We start from the raw sequence: 9,388 nt of genomic DNA on the forward strand, positions 1-9,388 counted from the left end.
TCCTGCCACTGGCTTCTCTAGCAGGAATTCTGGTGTTCCCTATTGGAAAACTGAAAAATCCCTGTTAAAAAAATATCCCAAAATCACTCTCTAAAATACCCCCAAATCCATGTTCCTCCACAAGTAAAAAAAAGACCACTATAAAGAGAGAGAGACAAGACAGCAATCAGTTAGACAATGTTTTATTGATATATCTACAGTGTTAAAGCAAGTCTCTTATCATAATAATAAAGTGAACTCTAAATACAGGTTTCATGAATTCATGAATACATATTTTGCTGCCCTCCCACAGGGCAATGGCTCCCACACAAGGGATTGGTCCCCCACACAAGGGCTATGGCCCCCAACACAGGGTTAAGTCCCTACACAAGGGGTTCAGCCCCCACACAAGAGGTTCAGCCCCCCCAACAGAGGGTTCAGCCCCCACACAAGGGCTACACCCCCTGACAGGGGGTTCGTCCCCCACACAAAGGGTTCGCCCCCCCAACAGGGGGTTCATCTCCCACACAAGGGGTATGGCCCCCCAATGGGAGCCAAATGGCCCCCAGAGGGGGCTACCACCCCCCCTGCAAGGCCCACATGCACCACCCCAGCCCCCCAATTGCTGCCTCACCTGGCCCCATCCCCCACTAGCTGCTGCAGCCTCCCAATGGCTGCCCCAGCCAGCCCCACCCCCTCACTCCCCCAGGCCTCCAAGACTAGCCCCACAACTCCAGGCACCATCACTTAAAAAACCCTCAGAAAAAGAACAGAAAAAAAATGAAAATAAAAAGCCTCAGCTTACCTGAGAAGCAGGGGTGGGGGGGGCTCCGGAGCCTCCTGGCAGAGCCCCCCAGGCAGCACAGGACAGTACAGGGACAGGAGGGCTCAGGCTGGGGCTGCTGGAGCTGTCAGCCTGCCCCGCATTGTGTGGGTGGGGCCCCAGGCAGCTGGACAGCAGCTGCAGCTTCAATTGCGGGTAAGCACCAGGGTTTTTTGTTTCTTTAAGTATGGAGTGAGGGGGCAGGAATGGGGCCAGACAGGGCAGGGGTCAGGGGCCTAGCGGCGCTGGTGGGGGGAGGGGCCAGCTACAGCAGGCCTCAGGGAGCTCAGGGGGATAGCTAAAGGTCTAATTTCCTCCCCATGCTGCAAGTTTGCAGCGCGGAGAACGTTTTTTTATTCCAGCACGTGCCTCTTGCCCCACCTCAAAGGGGTTTGAGGTGGGGCAAAAGGCACATGTGTGCTCGTGTGGACATGCCCTTTGGGTTGTTGTAGCAGTCAGCAAACTGATGCTTATCTTGGGGGAAAGGTGTCCTGACTCTCTGGCCTGCCACATGAAGGATGGATTTGACTTCTACCTCATTATGACTTTACATTCTTGAATTCCATTCCCTGCAACTGGACATATGAGGCAGACCGTTTCATCTGCACAAAGACTTCTTGACAGTTTGTCTGACAGTTCAGATCTAATTGCATAATGGGGGCATTGACTGCAAATCTTTGGGATAAGGACTCTTTTTCTTGTATTTTGTTTTTCTTGTGTTTAAATAAGGGAGTACATCAAGGGTTCAGTGAGCAACTGTTCACCAGGGTACCCAAGGGGAAAACCAGGAGTAATGGCCACAAACTCCTGGAAGATCGATTCAGGCTCAACATTAGGAAAAACTTCTTCACAGTCAGGGTGTCTAGACTGTGGAATAAGCTCCCTCCAGAGGTGGTGTAATCACCTACCCTGGAAATCAACAGGAGACTAGATAGTCATCTCGCTGGGGTCACCTGACCCCCAGTTATTTTTCCTGCAGGGGGCTGGACCCGATGATCTTCCAAGGTCCCTTCCATCCTTACAATCTATGAATCTATGAAAAACTTAGCGCACAGTTTCTGTGACTGGGGTTTCTTACAGCTACTATCAATTTTTTTTGTCATTTTTTGTCATTTTCTACTATTCTTTACCTGAAAAGGTAAGAGGACCTTCCACTTTCAGATATTCAAAAAACAGGTATTGCTTTAGCTCAGTGTATTAAAGAGTAGAGCTGTGCAAAGCTGTGGTCACCGATTTCATTCAGCAGACATTCAGCCTAATTTGGCAGCCAAATTTCTGAATCCGAATCAAATCAGGAAACCCTTTAATCTCTCTGAATCAAATCAGAAGCCTCCAAATCAATTTGGAGAGATTTTGGCCATAGACACAGCTTTATACGTTTTTTCTACATACCTCGAGGTACCAGGCGTGGCTTGTGAGTGCTGAGATGGTGGCGCAGGGGTGTCCCCCGTGCACTTGGCAGTAGACCCAGAAGTGGACTAGAAATAGTTCTGGTCCACTTCCAGGTCCTCCGTGGAGAGCACAGGACCCTTCCCTGCCACTGGCTTGGCAACTGGTCTGTGGGGACACCCGGGGTCTCCCCAGAGCCGATCGCTGAGCTGGGGGGGCCGTGGTTGGGGGTCTCCTGTGAGCTCAGCAGTGGACCCAAAAGTGGACCAGAAGTGGGACTTTCCATCTGCCCCACCATTTCAGTGTTCACAAGCCATGCCTGGTACCTTAAGGTATGTAGAAAAAACATATAAAGCTGTGTCTATGGCCAAATCATTGAGTCTCCGAATCAGAATCAAATCTTCAGATTCAACCAGATTGAATCAGGACAGTAATCTGAATCAGCAAATTGAATCACTGTCCCTGAATCGGGCCAAATCCGAATTGAATACTGCCCGCTTTGCACACCCCTATTAAAGAGTATACTTTATACACTAGAATCTTTGTTTAGAATCAGAGATCTTTCCAGTGCAACTCCTTCCTATTTTATATGTACAATATATATATGTATACATTAGGTCTAGTTGCCCATTTAGTTTTGGATGGCTGGGATTTTTTAACAGATGCCAGTTACACAAGAAGGTATAACTATATTGTGCTTTTGCAAAAATGAGGCGGGATAGGATTTTAAAATCAATGTGATTATCCATATACAGAGGAGGTCAGTGTATTCTTCTTATCCATGTTTGGAAAGCTTGCATTTAATGACTAAATGACTTTTTTTTAAATGTTGCATAGATCAGCTACAACAGCAACAGCAAACAGAATTTTGTGTCCACTGCAGCTTAGCTCCAACTGTAAGACTGCTCCCTGAAGTCCCCAAACTTGCTACCAAACATGGATAGTCGCCATCGGTCTCTGCTACCATATTCATATCATTATAAAGGAAAAGCAGTGACTCTGCACAGGCACTACTAGAATACATGATCTTAACATACAAATCTGTAGGAAAAACTTCCACTAAAATAAAATGAAGGCTTTGCAGAGGGCTGGTTGAGCCAGGAAAAGAGACTACAAACCAAAAAATCTTTCAAGCGTTCACATTAGATTTAAGAAGGAAGTTCTTCGAAAAGTCTCTACTTTTTCTACCACTAATGAGAATTTTCAGCTGTTAAATTAGTTTCTATTGTTCCCTGAATATAGTAGAAACATACTGAAAATGACAAGGAAAATATTGATAAAAAAGGACCCAGAGAGTTCAAACAGTGGCTATTCCCTGTTCATAACAAGACATAATTGCAAGCAAAATTCCAGGAAGATTAGGTATAAACCTACATATTCCATTTGCTTCTTCAAGCAATGAAGTGATTAAATGTTTTTGTTAAATGTTGATTGCTTTTGAATGATAAAGATAATTAAGTTCTGAATATGTAATGATCCTTTGACCCTAAGAGAGTAAAAAATATGACGAATGTCTAATAAATGCATCCTCACTCGAGGGTTTACCTCACTATCTTTGCAATAAGTGTGGACACTGTTCAGCAGACTGCAATTTTTATTAGTATCTATGGGTGTTAAATGAACTACAGAAGGGCTCCTTAGTTATCCCCTGAATACAAAAAAATTCAGGGAATTACAGGGAAAAAATTATTAAAAGAAATTGAATGATATGCCTACAGAGTCTGAGAAATTTCTGTTTTCTAGTTCATATAAGATACTACTGAAATGAACAATTCCATGAAAAATCAAACTTCGTTCCAGTGCTTTGTTTCTGTAATATAATGGTGATAAAACGATTACATAGAACAAGAATTTGCCTAATGTTCTAATGGTAATTTCTTTGTAAATATGATAAACATCAAAGAAATCTCCAACATTAAAGATTTTCAGCTATGGTCCACAGAGTACTTGCACTTGCCAGTAGACTGTTGTGGTCTGGCTGATTACTTAGTGCTGTTTTTCAGCTACTAAAATCTCATTTTAAAACAGATGAAAATCCAAGTGCAAGTGATGTATTCCAAATCACTTCAGAGGCTTCAAAGAACAAGACACATTTTCTTTCATCTAACTGCACTCCTAAATCACTTAGGGTAAAGTATATATAGACATTACATCTAGATCAGGAGTTGGCAAGCCCTGGCACATGTGCCAGAGCATGGCACATGAGACCATTTTTCCCAGCATGCCACAGCCAGCCCAGGCTCTGGGCAGCTGCTGCTGGCCACAGAGCCTGGGCTGCTTGCAGTAGGTGCCCAGGAGGCTGCAAGCCCTGCCGCAAGCAGCCCAGGCTTCGTAGAAGACAGCATCTTCCCAGAGTCTAGGCCAGATGTGGCAGGTAGCTGGAAGACAGCAAACAGCTGCACTGGACTCCAGAGTCCTGGCTGGGCTCCATGGCAGTGGCAGTTGCATGTATGACTTAGGATGCACATCCAGGAAGGGGGTGAGCAGCAGCATGTGTGCAGATGGGTGGGCAGCATGGAGCTGGAGATGCTGGGCACCTATGAGGAGTGTGGTTTATTCTGCTGCATTGCCTCAGACATATGGCTGATGGAGCTGGATGTGCCACGTGTCATCACACTAGGGCCGGTAGGGCTGCAGCACAGGTGAGCTGGGTGGGGTGAGAGCAGTGCATCCTAAAATCCTCACCAGAGGAAGTAAGGGTTGTTGTGGTGCTGCCTCCTGCCAGCCATGGCCCTGGCGGAAGGACTGGCCACCCTTGACAACCCACTTGGGCTGGCTGTGGGTGGTGCCATCTCCATGCCTTGGGGCTTGTCCTCCCTGAGTGTGCAGCCTGGGAGGTGTGCCCAGGTCAGTGAAGGGGTGCTATGGAGCATCAGGCTGCAGGGGACAAGGGCAGGGTGGATGGAAGCTCCAGGTCAGTTGAGGCTGGCTGCTGTGCCCCCGGCCCCTTCCCCACCATGCACCCTGAGTTGTGTGTGCAGCCACTGCTGTCAACAAGCTGGGCCAGGGCTCCAGACCCTGGTGCAGCTGCTTGCAGGCTTGCAGCTGCCTACTGTGAGCCGCCCAGTCTCTATGACAGGTGGCAATGGACTGTCCAGGGCCTGGGCTGCTTGCTGCAGGCAGGGGCTCAAAGCCCTGGCCAGGTTCATTGCCAGTAGCAGCTGTACACACACTTCAGTTGGGAAGGGGCTAGGGCTGTGCTGCCATAACAAGGATTGGGCCCTTGAGGCTCGCCCATCATCTGCCCTGGTATGCCAACATCTCTGAAGTCTAGGTTAGGGGGTTTGTTTGGCACTTTGCCTAAAAACTTTCCCAACCCCTGATCTAGATCAACCTAACTAAGATTAGGTTAATCTAAATGACCTTTTATGCAGGGGAGTTTAAATCTTCTAAAAAATGGTAGGCCTAATGTAAGTTCACATGAACTAACATTGAGGTGAACTAACTTAGACTGGGAGTGGGTTAACCTGATCTGTTGAATGCCTGTACATGTTGAGAGCATAACTCCAAAACTGCTTGCTACAAGCCCCAGGCTGTGCTCTTCCTACTCCTCCCCCTCCAACCCTGATCAGGCTGTTTATAGCCCCCAACCCCCTTGTGCCTCATCATCTTCCTGTGCAAGAGCATAAAGGGCAGAGTGGCCGTAACCATAACCTTACTTTAGCTTAATTCCTAACTAATTCCTGTTTTAGTTGAGGTCTCTGAGAACAGAAATGATGGCTGGATCATGGGATCAACACTGATTACAAGATTGGAAAGAACTAGTTATTAGCCATTCTTTTTTTCTTCAAGTATGCATTGGTGTGGATCCCACTTCAAATGACTTGGAAGTTGGGGCAACCTCAAGGTGCAGGAAATCAGGAGTTCCAGTTTCATCAATCAGTGATCTCAGTACTCCTCACCTGAAATTGGTATCTGCCATAGCAGTGAAGTCTGAGAGGTCATGTTTGACAAATATCACAACCTGGCAGTTCTCTGATAGAGGCCCTTGTCTGGTACAAATGGAACAAGTCCTTTGAACTGTAGTGGATGATATGTGTGAGATACACAACTTGCATGAAAAAGAGATGGATTATTGGATCCATTTAAAAATTCTCAGAGATGAGACAATTTGAATGCCCAGTTGCAGTCAGAAAGACAGAGAAAACTGCCTGAATAGTCTTCTGTCAATGTATGACAGACTGGCTTGAATGCTAGATGTAGCTGCAATAACTTCTTTCACAAAGTGTCCGGCATGGTTTGGGAAGAAGATGTCTAAGCTGGTAACCTGGTTTAGCTGTCAGTCTGAGAGAACCCTGGGGATATTTCAGCATCTCATGTTTTCCTGTGGAATACTACATTAGGCGATTCAGTTGTGTGAACGAACACCTGAAGTTTACTCACACTTCTTGTTGAAATGATAGCCACCATGAAGACCACATTCAGAGTGTTTTAGTTCAGGAAGCATTCTGAAAGAGATTTAGAAGGATGCTCTGTGAGCCTCAGGAGGGCTAATGTCAAGTCTGAAGCAGCAGGTAGTTCTATGGTAAGTATGAAATAAATTGAAACAGATTTACATGCTGATGTAAGAGAAGGCAGGTGACACACCAAAATCACTGTGAAAGGATGTTTCACTGAACTGACTCTTTTTTTTCGGATGGAATATGCAACCCTTCTTAGGTATTCAGCCTGGGATATATCTAAGCTGTTTTGGGGCTGTCTGCATGAGGATTCTCTTTCATCTGGAAGAATATGTCGCCCTGATAGATGCTTTCTTGGTTTCCTGTTTCTTGGGATTCTTGCAATTAAGTTCATGGTTATCTTTTCACATGAACCTATTTCCTTTTGCCTTCCACAGCTTGAATCTCCTTTTAGAGAGATCCTTGAAAGCAATGGCCTGTGTAACCTCCTGCCATCACCAACTATGCAGGAGCTATATAAACAGCAAACAAAATGAACTGGAACCACTGAAGAGACATGGATTCACTTACTTGTTTTTGGAGATCACATAGCTCAAGTCATCTATGATGTTAGAGAATGGAACAATTCCATAGGACGGGGAAAGAACCCTGCCTTCATAGAAGAAATCCAAGAAAAGCTCTACAGATCCAAATTCACAGTATTTTGATGTTTCTTTCATAAGATAACTTGGCTAGAAGTGATCCACACTCCAGAAATCAGACAGCAAAAATTGCACTTTGTTGGATAGCATTTGCATGCATATGCACCTAAAACTGACCCTTGTACACAAAAGCTAGATTGCCTGTTGCCAAAATAAAATCACTCACAATTAATGTACATCAGCTTTCACCATTCTTCTTCCAGCCAAATACCAGTTTGGATGTGGCAGTATTGTGCTGGTAAAAAATGGTCATCCAACAATACCCTGGCCCCATTACAGGAACCACTCTGATCATAATTTTGAACTCTTCTATCTAGAGGTCATAGAGACTTCCTTTAAAATGCTCAATGTGTTCTGGAAATATGGTTTGTCTTGGTAGCCCACCCTTCTCATACACCTGCAGGCTTGTCTCATGTGACTAGTTATAGGTAGAGGATAGAGACAGAGACAGAAGCAGTGCTGTAGTCCCAGTGAGGTTTGCTCTTCTTTGGGTAGCAGCTTAGGCCACTGTGACATGTCTTGTTCTTTGGTTGATTTGTATGCAAATGTCTCTTCTGTCTTAACAATATTTTCCAGATGATCCTTTTCTGAACTTTTGTAGAAGGCATGGTCTTTTTTCCTCTCTCTTCATAAGAGTCCTTCTTACACCACTCTGCTTTGAGCTCCACTGACATCACTGTGAAACAGTCTGGCAGCATCCCAATCAGGGCAGCCTCAAAAGCTCCTCAAGCAGCTGCTTTCTCTGGGATTTTGTCACTCTCTGCAGTGATGGATCAGCCATGATCACCACATCCTGTAATACATTTAGCAATATTTCGTATACCAACCCTGCACCCCAATGTCAGTGTAGCCCGGGTGTACTCAGATAAGAACTCCCTCCTCTGATTGAAGGGGGATTGTTAGCTGACAGAGGTGTGCTGTAGGCGAAACTGCAGACCACTCATGGTTCCCTTCTGTCCCTTTAGAACCAGCTAAGCCAGTTATGGAATTTAACTATGTACAAATTTATTAATGTATGTACAACATACAGGAGGAAAGGAATAAAACTAATAACTCTCTCTCTATATACACACACACGTATATTCAACACACGATTTATACACATGTAAATTGCTATACATCTATATGTAAATTGCTATACATCTATAATTGACTTTTGGGGGATTGCTGTGAAGGGCCTTGAACCCACACAGGTAAGTAAGGAATCTGGAAGAGGTAAATACAGGTGAGTTCAGGTAATCAGCAAACACACATAGGCACACCCAGATAAATACTGGCACTTAGAGGGAGGTGTCAGCAGGGGGGTTTCAACAAGATATGTACATATACACATCCACATATATAACAAATAAACAACAAAAGGTTATTAATGACAAAATATGAGGTGCTGGATACAAAATATAAGGCGCATACCCTCATTCACTGTATCAATATCACTAGATTACTAGAATCTCTTCTAGGGGAAAAGAACCTGGGCCCAGCTCCTGAAAAAGGGGAAAAGGGTGGGCCCCCAATACCTTCCCACCCTCTGGGGCATGGCCTGGACCCTTATCCTTCAGGGCCGTTTCACAGTTCCCCACCACTCCTTCCAAGGGGTTTCCTCCCCTGCGGGAAACCCTTGCCCCAATAAAACACAACTCTGGGGCCAGCACACTTCCAGCCAAACTGCTCCTTGCTGCCAAACCTCTCGCAGCTCTGGCTCCACCCCAGCCACCTGTCTGATAGTGGTCCTGAGCAGTCACGTGCTCCTGGAGGCTACTGCCTTCTCACTGGGGTTGGAGGCCTGGGCCACCTCGTGCAATGCCAGGTCTCGGTTCAGTCTGGGACGCTTCATGCAGCAAAACTGGCCCTGCACCCTGACCCTGTGCCAGGGGTTAGAGACCTGAGCCACTGCTATCAGCTCCCAGGTCAGGTTCCCCTGTGCACCAAGGCCCTGACCACTTGCCAGGGGTTGCAAACCCAAGCTGCCTTTCATGGCTCCCAGGGTCAAGCTCCATGCAGTGGCGCCTGCAACACACCCTGCAACACAAGCTGCCTTTCGCGGCTCCCAGGGTCTGGCTCCATGCAGCGCCGCCTGCAATGAATCCCTGTGCACT

Source organism: Gavialis gangeticus, unplaced genomic scaffold, assembly GCF_001723915.1.
Source record: "Gavialis gangeticus isolate Ggan-Ray unplaced genomic scaffold, GavGan_comp1, whole genome shotgun sequence".
Lineage (NCBI taxonomy): Eukaryota > Metazoa > Chordata > Crocodylia > Gavialidae > Gavialis > Gavialis gangeticus.